The sequence below is a fragment of the Pinus tabuliformis genome, chromosome 8 (assembly GCF_031772625.1).
Source record: "Pinus tabuliformis cultivar Carrire ecotype Pingquan chromosome 8, CPIR1, whole genome shotgun sequence".
NCBI classification, from domain to species: Eukaryota; Viridiplantae; Streptophyta; class Pinopsida; order Pinales; family Pinaceae; genus Pinus; species Pinus tabuliformis.
In genome coordinates this window covers 1463908104-1463914038 of record NC_142294.1, presented here as the reverse complement: position 1 = coordinate 1463914038, position 5935 = coordinate 1463908104, and positions in this window count along the sequence as shown.

Genomic DNA, 5935 nt, shown 5'->3' with positions numbered 1-5935 from the left:
CGAAAGGTTCTACTGTCTTGTCCGAACACGTTCGTTCATGCGATAATCCCAGCTGCCTGCCTTGCTTGAATCTCCTCACCCAAATAAAAGGAATGCTGACATGAGTAAGTAAAGTCCTGCCCAGTAAGGCCCTAACCCTTTGAATTTGGAATGGAGGGGGGAAATCAAAATTGGAGTAAAGGCTTTCAAATAGTTATATTATTCAGTATTTGGAAAGCTAGAAAAGGTACAACGTGGCTGAAATGACGAGCTTCCAGATAACGAAAGTGGTGGCCTTTCATAAAGCCTTTCTTTGTCCCATATCCGAAACCTGAACCAGGGCAAATAGCGCCAATACATGCAGGCATCGGCATCACTAGGGTAGTGGAATTCGGGTAGGAACGACTTACTTGTGCTTTCACTTGCTCACTCCGCTTTCACGTATTGACTATCTGCGCTTACGAGACGATCGATTTGGTTCTTAGGATTCAGTGACCCTTCAAAGGACCTATTCTATCAGTAAGTCACCAATCGCCAATTAACACATGAGTAAGCGAATTGTCGATGCATAATATCGTATACAAATGACGCTTATTTCGAATGTGACTCAAATCGTAACCCGCCCGAAAACCATATCGAGAAATTCTTTGTTACATTTCTTTCTCTTTCCAATATTCAAGTTTCACCAAGCAAGTATTATTGGAGTGCCATCGCATAATATATCCATTGTTCCGAGGTATGATTAACCAAACAACTGAGTGGAGTGGAAAGCATTCCCCCTATCGAGGTACAGCCTAACCAGACTGAATGGTAAAGGGCGCTTGCTTTCCCATCGTTACAGCGGTCATTGCAAGTCATTTTGATCGGGATCAATCGGGTACCGGGAGCCAACCCTTATTCAAGCACTGAAACTAATCCATAGATGTGCTCCAACCATGAAATACTTCGGGTAGTAAGAAAAGAGTGTCTTATGATTCCCCCAATCCCGTACTCAGATAGTTGCGTACCACTGTAAGTCGTTCCATACCACTCTACTGGATTACCGGGCTTATTCTCGGGTAGACCAAAGGGGAAGGTGCTATACATCATATGGATAAGAACAACCTATATTTGATGGGTCAGGCGTGCTGCTATCGAAATAAGTACTGCCACCGAAAAGAAGATACTATAAAGAATCGTTCTCGAAAGACTATGTGCTAGTTCGAAATCACACTGGAAGGGCCTCAAACGCCGAAGGCTCCCTTTCTCTAAATTGGCACTACCTTTTAATATAACGATTGAAAGAATAGAACTTCAATAGTGAGGTCGGGATATTCCATTAGTAATGCCCAAAGGGGTGAGGGGGATCCGTATTTGTGTTGTCCAGGTCGAGAAAGGTGCAGAAATAGCTAGAACCGAATGCAATACAGGGAGTAATGCGCCATAAAAGAAAATTGATCACGCTTCATAGACTCGTTATGGAATCTTAGGTGTAAAAGTAAGTGCAGATCTCATTCATATAGTAACAAAAAGAAGGGACGTTTTAGATTGGAAGATATGGAACCAGAAGTTGTGGAGCTGGTCGTATCTCATAGCCATTGGAGCAGCGCGTCGTGCTACAACAATTTGAGAAGAAATGAATGGTAAAATACGGACGGGTAAGAGTGCCCCCTATTACCAACCTACAGACAGAAGTGAGAATGGGAAAAGGACAAGGGAATCGGGTTGGATTGCTCGTGCGTCCACGGTTAAAATCCCATTTGAAATGGATTGGATGGTGTTAGTTTTTCAGATGCTCGACAAGCTGCTACAGGCGCATAAACCATGTTCGTCAACCAAGTTTGTTAAGTGGTCGCAGGATCAAAACTGGGACAGACCTTTCTTAGGCGAAGTGTTTGGAGTGATTGGTGAAGGTGCGAAGCCGCCAGAGGAGAAAAAGGAGGGGCCGGGGGCAAGGAAAAATTCATTCTAATAGGTAGGTAGTTCGGTGGTAAGAGGGAGGATTGATTGCTAGAAACGACAGAGATAATGAATAAGAAGAACAAAGATTTCGTCCATGTCCATCCACACTAATCCCTAAGGGGAATAAGCAAACTGGAGCATCCGCGCTAATTTGATCTTAATAGAAAGCCCCAACATCCATATGAGTGTCGTCATGAATGGTATATTATGGGTTTCGTCATGAATGGTGGGTTGGTTCGTTCATCCTTAAATATTACCTATGTAATTACGTAGTGCAGTTAGGAAACATCAAAGGTATGTAGAAAGAAACGTAGGATAAGAGCTCATATAAGGGAATCGTTGATTGGGAGTAACATGTGATAAAGTGCATTTACCTGTAACAAAGTGGGATTTCTTTTACCTTTACCTTGTACGAGAACTTGTCTAGAGAAGGGGTTAGGATGCGCTAGCAGGCTCGTTCCTTAATAACAGGAGAGGAAGAATTGCTCCCATGACATAAGGGGAAGGCTGAGATGCTTTCTTTGTTCTTCCATTCTTTCTTGTCCCCCCCCACCAAATGAGTTCAGTGCCAGCCAGATGAGTAACTTGAAAGTGCATCCATAACCCGATACCCAAAAAGACATAGTCACAGATGCTGCTACACCTATTTTAATTGTATAGATGGGGGGTTTTAGCTACTATACTATAGGGGGGAAGGCTTCCGATAGGTATAACCTTTGATTGGATTTGAGTGGTATCATTCATTCTCTCGAATTAGTATTTGGTTATCCATCTCTCGAATCAGTGCCAGTATTTGGCCATCTCTTCCAGCCAGAATCTAACGTAGATCTATAGTGACATAAGCCTTCCCTTCGCTATCTAAAGAACTAACCTTATTTCTTTTGTTCTGGGCTCCAACCACATGATCCGCCAAACCAATTGGGCTCGAACCGGAATACCACCACATCATATATCAGTGCTCGAGCAGTGCTCGGCGGCTATATATGTATGGTCACTGAGCCTTGCTTTTTCAGTTCAGTGAAAGTCCATACCTTTCTTTATTATTCCTTGAGTGTGGTAAGTTATGATAACCCTCCTCGATCGAGCTCATTTTGTTTAAGAATCAATTCTATTATGTTGAGCCAATCTACCCGAGCACTCGACACCCTTAAACATATACAGGGGGGAACCGCTTTTAAGGAGTTTACGCAACGATTATGTTGATCCATGCCATCCATAAGGGGTAATCCTTGTTCTATTCTTTTGGTGGTACTTCTAAACTAAAAGAGATAGGGCAGAGATAGGGGGTCTCTGAGTTTTGAGTAAAGAAGGGCCAGATCTCAAAGGAAGGGTAGAGATCCTTCTTGGTATAGATTCGCTTCCTCGATAGCTCGATCTAACCTACTATCTATCAGGCAGGTCTAGGCTCAGCAGCTTTCTGGTTGGTATATCAGATCTAGGCTCAGAAACAGTTACTTATATATATCGCTTCAAGTATTAATGAAATAAGGTAGGTAAGGTCGACGTTCTTAATATATCGCTCAAGGCTGTGCTACACCTCAAGCTTGCCCGAGCGATAAATAAAGAAGAGAGTGCTTTTTAGGATAATGACAACGCGCAAGCAGTACCTTCGATAGGATTGATCGAAGCGGCTTCAACCCTTCAATCAGGTATGGTATAAAGCTTCGCTTATAGGCGGCACAAACGAATTGATTCATTCACATATCGGGCAGGATCGGAATGGGTTCTCCCCCATGCACTGCTTGAACCTGTTGAACGCCTTTGGGGCGGGGGGGCTTGGCACCTGCGACCGGTTAAAAGCCCGATGCTCCAACCGGGAGTGGTGCCCATGCAATATTTATTTCATGTCGTAGCCGAGTGATAGAGGAACGGTGTGCATTCCATTAGTGAAAGAAAGAAAAGAACTTCTCTTTTCTGAAAGCCGCCCCTTCCTTCCGCACCTTCTATTTCTTTTAGGTCCTACTTACAATGGGTGGAACCTTCTATATCATTTGGGGACTACTAAGATTGGTCTTTCTCCGTTGAAGCTTCAAGGCGCAGGTACGGACCAACTGGAATCACCGGAACGTAATTGTACGAACGAGACATCTTTCTCTCGTCTTCTCTGAGCCAACCCCTACCAGAATTAGGTAGACATTGGAAATAACCAATGGAATCAGCCAAAGCAATAGTTGAACCATCCCAAGCATTCGTAGAAAGGATTTACTCGGATCCGGTTCAACCACTTTACTTACGATATTTGTAGATCCGCTTCTTCCTCAGGCATGGCACTTCACTTGAGTTACATAATTTAGAATAGTTTGGTCCAAGTCCATCACAGCAATCGGAGCGTAGGTTAAGGGGTAAGCACGGTGGCAGGAACGGGTATCGTAGCTCATTCCGGAGGGATCAGGCATCGTTCTTTGAGGATTGGGGAACCGGGTGAAATCGATCAGTCTTAGGAGCATCATGACTCGGTATCGTTACTAGCGGTAAAGGACTCGAAGAATTGGTTATTCCTTCGGGGTAGTTAGTTTCCAATCAGCGAAGGTTTGATGCTTTGTCCCTTGCCCGATGCGGACAAGCGACTACGTTGGGCCTATTGTTCTTCAAGTTTCATTTTACTTATTGGGTGGGGGGGCGCTGGTCGAGTCACTAACGTACCTCTCCTTATCAGTCGAGCGATGGCGGCCTTATTAGTAGAGCGTTCATTGGGTGGCCCCTCTCAAATAAGTAACTAAAAAAGTCACTTAACGTACCTCTCCCATAGGTCGAGAGTTCGACAGGCTCACCCTCATCCATATGATGGATGAGCGATAAATCCCTCACCCTGCCGGACCTTGCCCGGTGCGGACAAGCGACTACGTGACTTATAGAACTGGGCCCCCTCTCACCTACCTTTGTTTATATGAAATAACCTAACAGACCTCCTCTTTCTTAGGCTCCCGGCCCCTATGGTCGAGCCTGCTTACGCATCCTTATGGTGTATCAGCCCCTGATATCTCTCCAGGTGGGTCGATATTGGATTGAAAGGCCTTATGCCATGTAGCGTATATAATATATCTTTTCTGAAACCACTACGTATTGGTTGAAGGGGCAAACGTATTGTTCGGCAACCCCCCTCCCCTAAATGAATCCCCGCGGTGATTTAGTATTCCCCACCGAGACCCACCTACCTATCTGATTTGACGCCCACCTCTACCTATCTGACGAATCAAAGGGGGGGTTTTTTTCTCAAAAAAGAGACAAAGGAAAAGGAAATAACCGCTGGGGTTACCAGCGAACAACGTGGGAGTGTCCGAGTTGATCGGAGAAATGTGGATGGAGTTTCCGAGTTGATCGGAGAAAATGGATGCTGGGGATTGCTTACCGGATAACCGGATGCCACTATATATGCTGCTATTGAAATATGACTTTTCCAAATACAATTGACCGGTCCTCTCCTCTCCCTCTCCTTAACAGTCGAGCACCTAAAGGTCCTTTTGGTCGAGCACCTCTCCTCTCCCTCTCCTTAACAATCGAGCACCTAAAGGTCCTTGGGGTCGAGTACCTAAAGGTCCTCTCCTTAACAGTCGAGCCTGCTTACGCATCCTCTCCCTCTTGGGTTTACTTATTGGCACCCCCAAATAAGTAAAAAAAGAGTCGAGTACCTAAAGGTGATGGCGGCCTTAACAGTCGAGCCTGCTTACGCATCCTCTCCCTATGGTCGAGCACCTAAAGGTCCTTAACAGTCGAGCACCTAAAGGTCCTTGGGGTCGAGTACCTAAAGGTGATGGCGGCCTTAACAGTCGAGCCTGCTTACGCATCCTCTCCCTTGGGGTCGAGTACCTAAAGGTCCTCTCCTTAACAGTCGAGCCTGCTTACGCATCCTTATTAGTCGAGCGTGCTTACGCACCCTCACCATCGGAATAGTGAGTGACCCCTATAAAGGAGTAGGGGCGATGGCGGCCTTGATAGTCGAGTGTGCTAACGCACCCTAAAGGTTCAATTTACTTATTGGGTGGCCCCTCTCAAATAAGTCAAAAAAAGGGCCCTT